At 37.5% G+C, this 16,137-nt stretch overlaps 1 protein-coding gene across 6 annotated transcripts in view; it reads left to right on the top strand.

Moving 5' to 3' along the window:
• NSMCE2 (NSE2 (MMS21) homolog, SMC5-SMC6 complex SUMO ligase) overlaps positions 1-16,137 on the top strand; it is a 232,458-nt gene that overhangs the window by 104,092 nt on the left and 112,229 nt on the right. The gene's annotated exons all lie outside the window — the stretch shown is intronic.

Raw genomic sequence — 16,137 nt, 5'->3', positions numbered from 1 at the left:
GGAAAGTCCTAGCACCTATTCCATAGTCACTGTGCTACTCAAGTGAGTAGCTGTCACACTTTTCCCTTTGCTAACCACAGGTTTGTTTTCTATATCTGTGAGTCTGTTTTGTAAATTAAGGTCATTTGTATCACTTTTTTAGATTCCACATGTAAGTGATATATGATGTTTGTCTTTCTCTGTCTGACTTACTTTACTTACTATGGTAATCTCTAGATCCATTTACCTTGCTTCAAATGACATTGTATCTTTCTTTTTTATGGCTGAATAATATTCCATTGTGTACATATACTGTATCTTCTTCGTCCATTCATCTGTTGATGGACACCTAGGTTGCTTCCATATCTTGACTGTTGTTAATAGTGCTGCTGTGAGTATTGGTGTGTATATATCTTTTTGAATTAGAACAACTAATATTCTTTAGATACCCTGTGAGTGTTTGTATTCCCAGACTCTGACCATTCACTGGGTATGATACTGTGTAATGATTCATTTAGTAACTGTAGTCCACATTTCCTGCTGGTTTTGCTGGATACTTTTTAAGCACTTTAGTTCCTTGTGTCTGCACCATCAGCAGATTGTGACTCTTAATACAAAGCCAAATAAAATCCATGAACAACAATCCACTAAAGGTACTTTAATGGTACAAACTTTTATATGAATCATTAACAGGATCCTCTCTATGTAGTTGCTATTTGGGGTCTGAAGGGGCAGACAGTCAGAAGGAGATGAAAGAATAAGTTGCATTTAGTGTTTCCAGTGTTCCAAAGCTTGGATATAAATGAAAGATGATCATTTCTATTTAATTTATCTGGCTAGATTCCTGTGCCTAATGGCTGCATATATACCATAAACACTGTGAAGAAGCAACCATGGAAACACTTGTTTTCTTGTTGGGCTAAATTTACTCTGGGTTGAATATTAACACAGTGCCTGGCAGTACTTTAAAAGCAAAAATAGCTTAAGCGTGACTCACTCTGAGTCATTTACTGCTAGTGGGGCTATACTGCCTAGAGCTTGACATTGAACGAGTTGGCAGCCTGTATTGCTACATTTTTTCTAGGAACTCTGAACACATTTCATTCTTGTGAATTCGCTTGTGCAAGATATTAAATAGAGTAATATGTTTATTTTGTTTCAAAGTCAAATGAATTTGAGAATGGTGAAACTAAAGTATTTTTCTTGGGCTTTCTGGAAAAGCCAGATTCTCAGAATTCTCCTGTGGTTAAGGACTTACTTTATTTTATAAAGAATTAATCAGATGTCATGGAGATTTTGTTTTAGATCCTTGGGCTTTTCTGATCAAAAACTTCAGACTGCCAGGAAACCCACTGCAAAAAACAAGCCTAAGCTTTACTACCAAGTCCGATTCATTAATTTTCCAACATTACCTGACATGATGGATTGTGCCATTCAGAAAGCTTTTTCTTTTACTTTTTCTTAGCACTTCTTTAAAAAAAAAAAAGTACAATGAGGCACGCAGCATAGCTTGCCTTGGGTTTAGTTGGGTATGTGACTGTAAACTTCTCTCTTATTATTAAAGGTTATATAATGGGACGTTCATTGGTTTTGAAAGGCAGACAGAACCCACCCACAGGATTTCTGTTGGCCCTTTAAATGCCTTGCGTGTCTCTCCCTGGGTAACCCCTGTGGTAGAGGAAGGAGTGAGTGGCTTGTTGGCCGACTGCAGGAAAGCCTCTGACGGTTCCAGCTGATCTCATCTGGGCTGGGGTCAGAAACAGCTAGGAATCTAAAAGTGCATACATGAGGATGGTTTTCCCTTGATGTTGCAATCTTTACTTTAACATGTTTTTGTGTTTAGTTTCTGGAGTTGCCTAACAATATAATTTCAATTGAGGCTTAGTTTCAGCTCTTTTATTATGATATGAACTGTGGAGAAAGAGGATTTCTTTTTTTTTTTTCCCCCTATTTAAGGGCACTATCATTTTGCAGTAGAATTCAGTGATTTGTATAGAAAGACAGCCTAAAACCAAAATGAGCCTAAACTAATGTGTGATATTATTTTGAAATTGTTTTACCATAAAATTCTTACATGAAGAGATGTAACTCTGGCAGAGAATTTCAACATAGTTGCATAAATGCTGTTTCATATTACAACTTGTTCTCTGCTTGACTTCATTGAAATTAATAAAAGGACTCTTTCAGAAGGATCTGGTGAGTTAGCATCATTATTTAAAAAAAAAAAAAAAAAAAAGGAAAGGACTTACTCATAATGTATCCTGTGTTGCTAAGTTTTCAAAGTTAGCTATCTCGACCACACCCAAAAAGCCCTTTCATAAGACTGAAATCCACTTATTCATTTATACTGGCTTAGAATTTTCTTCCCAGTAAAATAAAAAGTAGAAGAGCTGAGATCGATGTGAAGTTTCCCTGAGATATAGGATGGTTTCATGAAGAACTAACATTTGGAAATTGAGTTGCTGCCAAATCATGAATGTAATATGTGGTTCCTTATTCTGTGGTTAAAGAGATCCTGTAAAGCTGGGCTTTCTGATTTGGGCCTGCTGGGTGCTAAAAATACCCCAAGGTGTTTTCTGTACCTCCAAAGGGGTACCATCACCCTGCTGTAGATCTAGAAGAGAGGATGCCAGTCTAGGTATAGCCTTCACTTGTGTCTCAGTCATGTGATCTCTCTGCTGCTGCATTTTGGCTGCATATAAATGAGTTAGTAATTTGTATGGCTTGAAAATTAACTCAACAAGTTTTAGTTAACCAGTCTTTTCTGGGTTGCAAACTGAGGGCGCCTATTCTAAATGGGTCTCAGCATAGCCCAGTAGCCACTCTGTTATGCAGTTACGTAGATGTGCTTTGTCCATAGAAATGTATTAATTAAAACAACATAAAGACTTCACACAGGGTCTAGCACAAAGTAGGCACTTAATAAAAACTCATTAAATCTGAATTTATTTATGCAGCAAATATTACAGCCTTATTTGATCCACAAAGCTTTGTTCTTTTCCTTTCATTCATTCCTGTACTCAAACGTTTATGAACTCTTATTATATGCGAGAAACTGTGAGATATTTGAGACAAAAAATCAGTAAGTCTTCAAGAAGTATATTCTTAACTTGGAAAGGCAAGTTATTGAATACATTAGTCATATTTTCTTTCTTTCTTTCTTTTTAAATTTGGTTACAAGGATTTTGTTACCTTGCAGTTAACTTAAAAAAAAAAAAAGACAGTGACAGTCATTGCCCTTCTTTAAGCACTTCCTGTGTAGCCAGCTCTGTTCAAGGTGCTGTGAGCTGGGTAGTGGTATCATATCCATTTTACAGAAGGGGATATGGAGCCTCACAGAAGTTGAGCAACTCACCCAGCTTCATATTCATGATTCAAACCCAGGAAATCTGGCTGCAGAGTCCATGCCCTTAGCCATTACGTAAACTGCCCCTTGGTGACTGCCTTTGTTGAGGAAAAAGAAAGAACTCTTTAAAAGTAGGAGAAAAAGAGGAAGTCAACACACCAGTGATAATATGATCTCTTTTGTGAGACATGAGGTTTTTTTAAAATTAATTTTGGAATTCTGTTGCTGAAATTAAGTGGCCTCTTAACTGGGCTATATCTTTGAGAGAGACCGATCGCATATCCAGCATATGTTAGGCCATGTGTGCTGATCCCTAAAAGGAGCTGAGTCTGAAAACTTCATGTTTTTTTACATTACCTCAGAGACAAAAACCAGCTCTTAAACCAGTGCTGGGTTCTGCCATTCAGAGAGGCGCTGTGGGACAGCGCCTGGAAACAACCTGGCTAACAGTGAAGCCTCTTCCTTCAGCGGAAGGCAGTGCCACTTCTCATCGTGTGGCTCTTTTAAGCTCTCTGACATCCTCTTTCTTGCCCTTTCAACTCCATTTCAAACCCTCTGATTATTTTTTTTATGGTCAACACTATTAGACAGTTATTCAGAGCCCCACAGCTCTTGTTTCTTCCTTGGCTTTGTCCAAGTTCCTGAGAGCTTCAGAAGGGGAGGAAGAGTTCACCCTGTTCCCACATCCAGTCTTTCGCCAGCATCTCCCTGCGATGCAGGGTCTAAAGATACGGTGAGTGAAGAATCTTCTCCAGGGAGGACCCTGATAGTTTATTTGTTCGTATTGTGCATTTGGGCACTTTTGTTTTTATTTAGTAAGATGCTCCCTTTTTTATTTCTCGGTTTATTTTTACAGGAAAGTGTTCTCTTAACATTGGGAGCAGATTACACTTATTTGCTGAACAGAGTTGTTTGCACGGATGCTTGAGTTTTCACTTCAAGGCAGCACTGCTTTTGGCAGTTGTAAACAAATTATCGTATTTTTTTGGTAGGGTATAAAATAACACACTTTAACTCGAGGTTGAATGCATTTCCTAGTACAGTATTAGCATTTTCTTATTCTTCAAGTGATGATTTCCAAAAGATGATTTTTTAATAGAGTTGTTAGTTTTTAATCCAAGTATATCCTTCTGTCCAAGTTGCCCCCACTCAGCACCCACCTATGTAGCACTTTATTGGCACTTTTGATTCAATGCAACCTTTATATTTATTTGTAAAAAAGAATACATAAACTTCCTTCAAGACAACCAGAATCAAGCATTTCGTCCAGAGCTTTTCCTTGGCACATTAAACTGATATATTGGGAGTCAAGATGCTGTACTTGGGAAATAAAGGCGGTCCTACCCCAGACGCATTATAATTTTTGACTAAATATTCTTGTGGCCCAGTCTCTGTGTGCTCTTTCTTTTAAACATGTCCAATCCTGACGTTTTAAAATAACATTTTATAAATTTGCCAGGAAGGGAAGGTGACCATACAATTATCAGATGGTAAATTCTAATCATGGGACATTCACGTGGGTCTTTTGTAATTGAAGACAGTGCGTCCATTGTAATTGAAGATAGTGCAAATGAGGACATGGGGTGGCCGGGAACAGAGGATAGAGAGGTGAGCAGCTGCTCTGTGCTATGTCCCCTCGATCATGACCAATGCCTGCAGCTAGAGTCAGTTCTAGATCTTACCCTCGACGCTTGGGGGATCTTGAGGGTTTGGGAAGCCAGTTTAGGCATTGCAGGCAACTCTCATTAGTGTCTTCCTAGGTTTTCACTTCTGACTTCTGGAGAAAGGAATGCCACTTGTTGGAGAGGGAGTAGGAATGAATCTTGAGAATAAGAGTATGGTTTTGGAAGTGGAGTTGGAGTGGGTACGTAGAAAAGAGGGAGAAGCAGAGGAATAGACACAAATCGGGGAGAAGCTTAGGGAAGGAAGACAGTGGAGGGGAAGAGACAACTTTCTCCCCACTTGCTCCTCCCTGTTCGGCAGCCTGGTTGTTTCTGCTTTCTCCCTTAGCTTCCTCTTTTCCCTGCCCCTTCCATGGCTCTGCCCTCCGAGACTCGTGCTCTCCTCCTCATGCCTCATCTGTCTGTGTCCCTCAATCCCCTGTCTCCAGCCCACTCCTGCACCTCCGTCAGCTTCCTGTTAGCGGCCCTGCCCCGCTCTGCAGAGGGGTCCACCTGGAGTGCCACGGTCACAGCCGGGCTGATGCAGCTGGAATCACTTGGGATCTGTTTTCTTAGAATCAGCCTTGACGACCCAGCAAGCGTAACCAGCCTTTCAGGTTCCCTTCAAGTTAGAATGAAACCCTGTGCTCATCTTTGTCCATCTTCCAGTAAGCTTGGACAGTCTCCAGGTCTGAGACAGAAGATAGCAGAGGACCTGCCGTGTCCTAGACATTGGGGTGGGGTTCTTGTTAACCGCATCCTCACTGGTCCTGCGGAGAACAGTGAGGGAGCGTGGGGGTTTTCCCACATCTGTGCTGCTCAGACAGGGCAAGTCACACAGCTGACAAGCAGCTGACCTGGATGCCAGTTCAGTCTCTGCCCCTCCAGAGCTGGTGCTTTGCTGCCTGCTGAATAACTGGTCAAAGGTTTACTTACTCTATTTAGAATTCAGGAAAGCTTTTATTAACATCTTCTTCTAAACTGTAGCATTAACTCTTGGTGTTGAACGATGTCTACACAAATATATTGCAATTAATATTAAAAATCAGAACGTCTTTTACTGGGCTCATAAAACTTCTTTAGTATTTGCAAATCAGGTTAAGCTTTAATTAGAATTTCTTTCCTTTTTAAGATTACTTTTCTAACTATGCAAATGTTTATGTCATAGGAAATTCAAATAATACAAAAGATAAAAGATAAAAATCACCTCTAATCCCAACTAATAGTAATGGCTTCTATATTTCCATAGTCTTTTTTCTTATAAAACATATCCTTGCAAGATTGGAATCAGTTTTGTGTTCTGATTATTTCCCTCACTATAGTGCGAGTTCATAAAGTATCTGAAAATATGATTTTAAATTGATATCTAATATTCCATTTAGGTAGCATGATTTTCCTCTTTGAGTCATTACTCTCTATTAATATTCACTCATGAGTAGTCTGTCAGTGGATGATAATTGATATTATCAGTTTAATAGTTTAAAAATAATATCTTTTTCTTTGCACTGAGTCTGAAATATCAAAAATTTACCATTTTCAGGTCAATTCTTTGTTATTTTTAATTTACATATTGGAAGGATTAGTAGTATATTTTTCAAGTAGAAGTTGTTTTCTAAAAATTACTTCAGAAGTTGAAACAAGTGATTGATGTTTTGTTCTGGTAAAAATTTATTCATTTTGAAAATGTTTTGATACATTTATTCAACCAGCAGACCTTTATTAAATCCCTCCCAGTACAAGGTGCTAGTTGCTGAGAATTAAGAGAAGACGCATGCTTTCTGCCTTCAAGAAGCTTGTAATTCACACAGGTAACATAGATAAGCATAATTTTATATTTAATACAAATATAATAGTAATATTATAACAGAAATAAATATAAAAATAAAGCTGTAAGCAGTGTGCATGGAGAACACGAAGGAAAAGTGGTTAATTCTGGTTGGTAGAAGACTTCCTGGAAGAGCTGACATTTGATCTGGGCCTTGAGGTATGGGTAGAATTTCATTTGAGATGGCAGTTGAAGGACATGTGAAGCAAGGGCATAAAACACAGAACCACAGAGGGCTGAGAGCACGTGTCACATTTGAGGCAGTCATGTCTCCCAGGTGGGCTGGTGTTTTATGTGCCAGGGTCATGGGGTCAAGTGTAATGGGAGTGAGGCAGAGGGCAGTAGTAGCATCAAACCTAGAGCAAGAAGGGATCAAACAATTGATGATTGATTAGTGTGTGTCTGGTGGCTCAGATGGTAAAGCGTCTGCCTGCAATGCGGGAGACCTGGGTTTGATCCCTGGGTCAGGAAGATCCCCTGGAGAAGGGAATGGCAACCCACTGCAGTACTCTTTCCTGGAAAATTCCATGGATGGAGGAGCCTGGTAGGCTACAGTCCATGGGGTCACAAAGAGTCGGACACAGCTGAGCAACTTCACTGGTGGTGTGTGTCTGACTCTGTGCTACGTTCCTTCTCATTCATAGATGATCTCATTTGATTTATGTAACAATTTTGTGAGCGATTAATATCACCACTTTGGAAGATGGAAATAAAAAGCTCAAGAAGCCTAAGTGATTTCCCCCAAAATCACAAAGCTTTATCAGAGGCAGGACCAAAACTCAAACCTAGGCCTGAAGGTCATGCTTTTTTCCCCACTACAAGTGTAGAGAGTTGTAAAAACCACGTTCGTGTTTGGATTATTGTGTAGGTCGTGCCTTTGTTTTTTAATGGAGTATAGTTGCTTTACAGTGTTGTGTTAGTATCTGCTCTACAGCAGAGTGACCCAGCCCTGCGTATACATGGAGCCCCTCTTTTTTGGATTTCCTTCCCACTCAGGTCACCATAGTGCCCCAAGTAGAGTTCCTTGTGCCGTAGGGTAGGTTCTCGTTAGTGATCTGTTTTATACATAGTAGCAGTAGTATGTATGTGTCAATCCCAATCTTCCAATTCATCGCACCACCAGCCCCCTTGCCCCTTTGATATCCTTTTTTTTTTTGTATGCGTGATATTATCTGACTAATGAAGGTACTTCTAGTGACAGAGCAAAGAATTGAAAAAGGATATTGCAAGAAATGAGACAAGATGGAAGACTTGCAGAAATCAGAGTAGGGCATGGAGAAACTGAGCTACTGTGGAAGTGGCAGGACTGGAAGAAGAGGAGGTGGGAGAGGCGTAGAACGGGAGCCCTTAGTAGACCGACAGTCTGCAGGCGGTTAGGACATCTCGACTTCTAAAAAATTACGTACTCTTTTTTCCCTTACAAAATCCCATGTATTTGGAAATTAAATGTTCACTTTTAAATGATGGTTATATGGTTGTGTAATTAGAAAGTATTTGTAATAGAATAAAAATGAAAAGGGAATTTACCAGAATTTGTTGCATACAGCTGAAGCTGCTTAATGCAGTTAAATATAATGTGGAGTCTTGAATATCATATGAAAACTAATAATAGACACTAGTGTAAAATTTTGTGAAATTTGAGCAAAGTCTATACTTTAATGATACTGTATCACTTGTTAATTTCCTGGTTTTTTTTAATTACAACATAGTATTTCTTTATATTCTCAGAATTGAATTAGAAGTTTCACTCCTCATTCAGAAAGAACTTTTATAATCACCAAGATTATAAATTTTCTAGACATTTAGCAGTAATGCTAGATGCCAAAATACATGAAGCTATATAAAAGTTTTGAGTGAATATAAATTAGAAAGAAGTCTAGCATTCTGTTCACGATAAGTCAAACAAGTGGAATCAAAATGTCATAATTTTTTTAGCTAGGCAAAAATTCATACATTTTCTAAAATATGCATATTATACATACTATATACATATATGTATACAAAAGCTTTTTAACTTGGCTTGGTAAAGGCTTGAAAAAGAGCAACAACAACAAAAAGAGACAGAGAAATTGGAAAACGTAAACTAAATGAAATGGGAACACTGAATGTGAAATAGAAAAATTTTTGTAAAAATCACATACCCTTAATAAATACTTTTGAGCATGAATCCAGTATGGAGGTTTTCATATTTAATCCCTTCTCCTGTGGATTTTTCCTGTGAATATCATTTTAGGGATTACTGGAATTAATGAAGAAGAATGGTGTTCTGGGAGGTTGGCAGGAAAAAAGAGTAGAATTGAATTAGAGTTGGTTTTGGACATGATGGGTCCAAGATAACTGAAACAGTGCAGTCGTTTGAAGATGCTTCATACAAAGTTGGAAGTGAGTCCTAAAGATTGTGGAAGGAAAACAATACCAAGTTTATGTTGGTGGCTGATTGTTTTAATGTTTTATCATTTAATTCTCAACTAAATATTTACAGCATTTTGAAAATGTTATACTTGGCAGTCTAAATTAAGGAGTGAGTATTCTTAAAATAAATCTTGGTATAGCCTAAAACATGAAGGTCTTTTAGATTGTAGTTCATTCACCTGTTTAGACTTCTTAGAATATTCAGAGCTATCGGCCCTAAACAGGTCTTCCAAAGCAAGAGATTCTCCAAAGCTCAGAGTGTCTTACAAATGGCTTATGTTTTTCAGTGACTTTCTCAAAACTATAATTTTCATTTCCTTCTGGCCAACCCTCCGTTACTGAGCTAATACCTATAAAGCCTAACCCAGAATACTTTGAATTTACTAAGACCCTACAATTATATGATTAAAGACACAAATGCTGGTTGATGTTTTTGGTTTGTTTTTATTTTCGGTTTGATTTTATTTTATTTTAATTAAGGGTACTTCAGCCCACAGAATCTTTTATCTTGATATTCAAACCATGTTTCCCTTTGGGGAAGTAGGGATGAGAAACAGCTGTAGTTCCTCTGTATTTCATGAAGTCCAATGAACTTTCTTCCTTTTGTCTATTTTCTGTTCAGTGTCAGTATCCGTATCCTTGATGAATATTTATTGAATGCCCAAGGAATAGTAGCACTATTGTAAGCTGAGCACATACTGGTGTGGAAAAGCACCTTTTCTCTTTGATTGCTTACTGGATAAAAGGCCCAAAGAACTATGTCAGGTTCACAAAATGAGTCTTTCGTGCAAAATAGATTCTCAGAACAAGTACCTGAAAATGGAAACCTTCCTATTGGACAAAATGACGAAGCACAGTCAATCCACAGGTCTCTGTAATCTTGCCGCCCCTCTCTCTCTCCGACGGCAGGGGGCAGCGGCATAAGACAGGAACGGTTGCTGCCCGTCCTGTTCCTGCGCCCTGGACGTGGCAGCCACAGCTGGCTGCGTGGACAGCAAGCTTTGAGGCTGAAATAGAAGATTAAGGCCTTGAACAAAATCACAGATTAGATTAGTGGTTGATAGAAATTACAGTCTATGATTTTACATCTAACACATATTAGCCTAATCTCTTGTTTTTACGTCTTCCAGAGAAATTTTGAGAAAACAAATATTTGGGACTGTTAGTCATAGAGTAAGCCTCATAGTCTCAGGATGTTTATAGTTGTCTTACAGGTAGTAGCAGGATGAGCCAGTAGACAGGAAGTGCTGTGCCACTTAGTGAAGAGTTAGTAAATGTGAACAAATGATTGCCGACATCCCTTCAGGAAAACAAGTTGTTTCGGTAGCTTTTCAGTGAGTTCACAGTCTGTTGCTGCCGTGTCTTTGGCCAGCGTGCAACAGTATAATAATTCCAAGAGCAAAAAGTCTCTTAAGACCTCTGTTCTGGTTCTGCCATTTTAGTATTGTAAGTACTCAGAGACTGACCTCTTCCAGACCTTTCTCATTCCCTGAAACAGTCTGTATTTCTTTTTGTGTTGCCACAGAACTCCGATCATACTCATTCTGACACTTTTGCACACTGTAGGTCACACCCACTAGTGAATAACGAGATGTTGTAAACAGCAACCCAATTGTAAAAGGTTGTGACCAGCATTTTATTAAAAAAAGAAAAGATACAGAATAGGGTAGATTAGCAAATACCAGAGTGAACCGTGTATAGAAAGAGTCATGTTTCATAAAACTTCTGTTTCACTTAAACTTGTTTGTTTATCCTGGGTTGCAGTATAAAATGTATTTCTTACTTTAGGTCATAGTTAAAAGATTTTTTTTTGAAAAACACTTTGTTGCAGTATAAACCATATCATCATGTAATTGTTTTCTAAATCCATCCCCTCTGCTAGACTATGCACCTCTTGAAAAAAGGAATCACATTTTCTTTGTCCCTTAATTTCTAATAGCTGGAATAGATCTGCCTAACAGTAGGTGTTTAGTGTTTGTGGAATGAATGAAAGAACTGAAATCTACTTAACTTCCCTGAACCTCATATTTTTCCTAAAGTAGAATGTCACCCACCAGATCTCACAGTGTTCATGTGTAGAGTGGTTGAGATATGAATGTGAAAGTGCTTTATTGTAAGGATGATGTGCAGAATAAGGATTATCATCCAGCATAAATTTTGTTATTGTTGCTGGGCAGATAAGCTTCAGAAGCTCTTAAACTCTTAAATCAGTGTTCTAAAGATGACATATTTATTGCAGTACTATTAATAGTACTGTATTATCCCTTTTTAGGTTACAAGTTAGGAGACAGTCTTGAAAAATTAAGTATGTGCTTTTTCTTTTTCATTTTTGCTTTTTAAATTATGGAACAGTTCATTATAGAACATACAAAGTAGACACCGTATAAGATGGACTGCTGTGTACTCAGCTCCACCTTCTACCAACAGGTAGCAGCTCAGAGCCAATGTTGTTTCATCTGTGTCCTTTCCTATCTCCCGCTTCCCGTGTTACTGTGAAGCATTTCTTTTCTTCTCTCCCACTCCTCTCTCCCCTCCAACCCTCTTCCCTCTTTTGCTTACCTTTTCAAGTATGTCGAAATATTCTTAACATTCTTTTAAGATAGAATCATTAGTGCCAAGCAATGTAAGTTGGGAATTTAGACTAAAGTAGTACAGTGCTGTGTGTGAATGAGCTCTTCTATGACAGGAACTAGCAGGTAAACAAGATATTTTATTTCCCAAGATTTTCATATGATGGTGACCAACTCCATTGCAAAACAATGATCACATTCCAGAGGCGTAAGTAGTTCTGGAGGCTTAGTTACACAATCACCAACTCTGTCATCTTCCTCAGAAATGTGACCTTACAGAAAAGTAAAGAGTCTGAAGCATGACAGGTCACTTTTAAAGCTTTTTGAAGTTTGTTTTCTATCATGTAAGAATCCTTAAGCTTTTGACCTCTAGCTAGGCAAGCAAAAGTATCTGACTGAAACTTTTGAAATACTGTAAAACTATAATAAACTCCACTTTAAGACTATAGCCCCAGGCAGTAATATGTCACTCAGAAGTTAAAATCTACTTGGAAGAAAAAATTTTTAAGCATGATGTGTATTATTAATTTATAGTAATCTTTTTTTGGTTTTCATAATTTTGTGATTTGGGCCTTACCGTGATAAATATATAGATCCAAATAATTTGAAACCCTAAAGATACTTAATTCTGTCAAATTTTACTTATTTAGAATTTTTCTTCCTTAGAGTCAAATGTAGAGACTTTTTTGATTTTGAACAAGGTATTGCTAAGTTTTACCCACTGCAACAATTGAATAGTCCAAAACTGTGCATTTCTCAACTTAGTGAAAACCAGTTGTTACTACTCTAACTCTGTGAATCACCAGGGTTTTTTCTCATTTGATCTCATTCTGCACAAACTACTCCATTTGACGAGTATTGTCTTGTATTGACTTCTATTTCCCATCAACCCAATTATAAACTCAATATTGATGACATTTCTCCGTTTTAGACCCTGACTCTATGTCCGTTTAATCCTGCCTCTCAGTGTAAACTGAAGTTAATTTTAGCCAGGTGAATGCATTTCCTTATGGCCTCTCTGGGTGCCATTCTAACTCCCTGCTGTCTGATCACGGCACAACTCTCATTCATCAAGGCCACTTCCCCCCCATTCCTCTTCTCTAACTTAAGCTCTGCCAATCTTGCGGAACCCATTTCAAGTCCTACCTTTTCAAATAAGCCTTCCCCAGTAATATCTGTCTTCCTGGCTATTTTTATTTTTTGAGGGAAGAAGTATGACTTTATTTGGAAAGCTGACATACTGAGAAGATGGCAGACTAATGTCTCAAAATAACCATCTTATTGGGGTCTGGTTTCTGGCTGTTTTTAGTTCTTGATTTCCTGTGTCAGGTATATTTGCCCTTGAATATAATTTGAAAATTTCCCCCTAACTATAAAAGTAATATATGCTTCATGTAAAATTATTACATAGGATATTTGAAAATGAAAAGATTGCTCCTGGCTTCCCAATTCCAGTCTGCAGAGATAACCACTGTTATGTGTCTTTACTGTCATATTTCTGCATATAAGCAAGAATATACATGGCACATATTACACACATACATGTTTATACACACGGAGATAGCAATAGATTTAGATATATTTTACACACATACACCATCTTATAATTTTCTTTTTCCATTTGATGATGTATCTTGGAAATCTGTCCATGTCAGTAAATATGTGATTTCATTTAAACATGTCTCTCTATTGTGTCAAATTGTTTTATACATATACATATATATGTATGTATATATATTTATATATATATTTATATTTATACATATATATATATTTATACATATATATCTCATCTTCCTTCACAAAAGGAAAATGGAAACTCCTCAAGGGCAGGATAATTACATATTCCTTCTCTTTTCCATTCACTTATTCTTCAGTCTTTGTGCATTTATTGCATATTTCACTATTCATGCTGTGGGAAATCAAAGATGTTTATTTCTCATAATCCCTAAGGGGTCAGGATCTAGTAGATAAGAATCTACATTTATTCTTAGAACTGTAACACAGGAAGAAATTAAGAAGTGTCACCAATTTTTGTTACTGGAAATATGGCTGATTAAGTTATTTGAACAATTTTCTTGCCGAAAATTATTGAAGTTGTTGAATATATACAAGAAAACATCCTCAGAGGAGCAAAGTCCTAAAACTCTAAGGAACTGTAAGGAAAAGCAAGAGTTCAAAGAAGCTTAGACAGAAAAAACTTTTGACAAAATTCAGCACCCATTTATGATAAAAAACCTCCAGAAAGTGGGCATAGAGGTGCATATTTCCAATATAATAAAGGCCACATATGACAAACCTACAGCTGGCATCATACTCCATGGTGAAAAGCTGAAACCGTTCCCTCTAAGATCAGGAACAAGACAAGGATGTCCACTCTCACCACTTTTGTTCAACATAGTTTTGGAAGTCCTAGCTACAGCAGTCAGAGAAGAAAAAGAAGTAAAGGGAATCCAAATTGGAAAAGAAGAAGTTAAGCTGTCACTGTTTGCAGATGACATGACTATACATAGAAGATCCTAAAGCTGCTACCAGGAAACTGCTAGTACTCATCAGTGAACTTGGTAAAATCGCAGGTTCCAAAATTAATACACAGAAATCTGTTGCATTTCTATACATTAATAACAAAAGATCAGAAAGAGACATTCAAGAAGCAATTCCATTTACTGTTGCATCAAAAAGAATGAAATACCAAACTAACACTGCTTTTTCCTTGAGGGCATTTGCTACTGCAGGCAAATTTGGACTTTGCCTGCATTGTGGGTAGTAAGACTACATAGAAACCTAGTAAATGATTAATATTAAGATTAGCATAATAATTTGGGGGTGGTGCAGAGTTTCTGGGGTACTCAGAATCCTCTGTTTATGGACCTGGTGGGAGCTCAGTAGGGTAATTTATTTTGTAAACTAGGCATTTTTGTTTTGTGTAATTTTCTGTATACATGTTATAATTTAAAACAAAAAATTAGATGTGAGAGAACAAGTTATAAAACAATAATATGATCTCACATGTGTGTACATTATATAAATATATATGTGCATGTGTGCCTATGTTCTATGAATAGAATGTGTAATATATAAATTCCACACATTGATAAAATACAGAAATTTTAAAATATATGTGTTTGGGAATGCAAAAGTTTATGTGTGTGTTTCATATACACAAAAAAGATGTGAAAGAGTATTCTCCAACTACCAAGGAGAACCTTGAGAGAGAGAATAGGGGTGGGGAAGAAGCGAGAAAGAAATTTATTATACTTTGTGCTTCAAACCACTGTTAAATTTTTAAAATATTCATTATTATTTAGTATTTTAAAAAAACAGATTAAAAAGGATGGCTTCTGTTTCTGCCCTTAGATTAAAAAAAAGTGTTCCTTCCACCAGGCTCCATACCATTTGGCACAGTACCTTTTTTTTTTAATGTCTTATTCCTTGGCTAGACTGTAAGCTCTTAAGGGGAACAAGACAATTTTTATCTTTCTATTTCTTGTATCTAATTAATCCTCATATACAGGAGAGGATCTATAAATGCTAGTAAAAAATGAATGAATAAATGTACGTTAAAAAGAATTTAGGACTGTAGGTATCCAGTAGATACAGTGTTTCCTTAGAGTCTCTTGTTATGCTTTTGAATATTATTTTGTATCTGGCACAGCAGTGGGTGTAAAGTTGGCACAGTGAATACAGGTGGATTTGAATTTAACTGACACTTTGTGGAACCTGTAGGCAAATGTGGAGTCCACCATGTGGTGCCCCTCTTGATCCCAGAAAGCAGAAAAATGCAAATACTCTCTGAAAATTAAACTAAGAAATGAAGTCTAACTGATTAAAGTCAAGAAAGGCAACGTGATCTTTCAAGACATAAGGACTCTCTGGGCAGAGAAATTTGACTAACCTAATTGATGGTACTGACATCTTTAAAACACACAAACATAGAAAAATGCTCAGGAGAGCATTGTCTCTCTCTCCAAAACAGAAGAAAAGAAAAACTCTTAATGAAATTGTCACGATACCTAACAAAGGACTGTCTGACCAATAGCACCTGCCAGGTGGAGGCAAGCATCCAGCCTGCCTGGCAGGCGGATAGCCCTGTGGTACAGAGCTGAGAGCCTCATGCCATCTTGCACTGGAATCCTGCGTAATTAACTCCACTTGCTCTGCTTCCGTGTGCACCAAGCTTCCCTCTGGTGATTTGCCTTCCCAAGGAGATAATGCACTATCAGGCTGATGCAGAGTCATCACTATCAGACTGATGCAGAGTCAGCATGCCTGATTCTTTTGTTGTTCACTGTAAATAATAAAGTCACCTTCTTCTTTTTTTATATACATCAGTGTCTTGTGAGT

Source organism: Cervus elaphus, chromosome 21 (genome assembly GCF_910594005.1).
Source record: "Cervus elaphus chromosome 21, mCerEla1.1, whole genome shotgun sequence".
NCBI classification, from domain to species: Eukaryota; Metazoa; Chordata; class Mammalia; order Artiodactyla; family Cervidae; genus Cervus; species Cervus elaphus.
The sequence above is the reverse complement of the archived record's forward strand: the minus strand, read 5'-3'. Positions and strand labels throughout refer to the sequence as shown.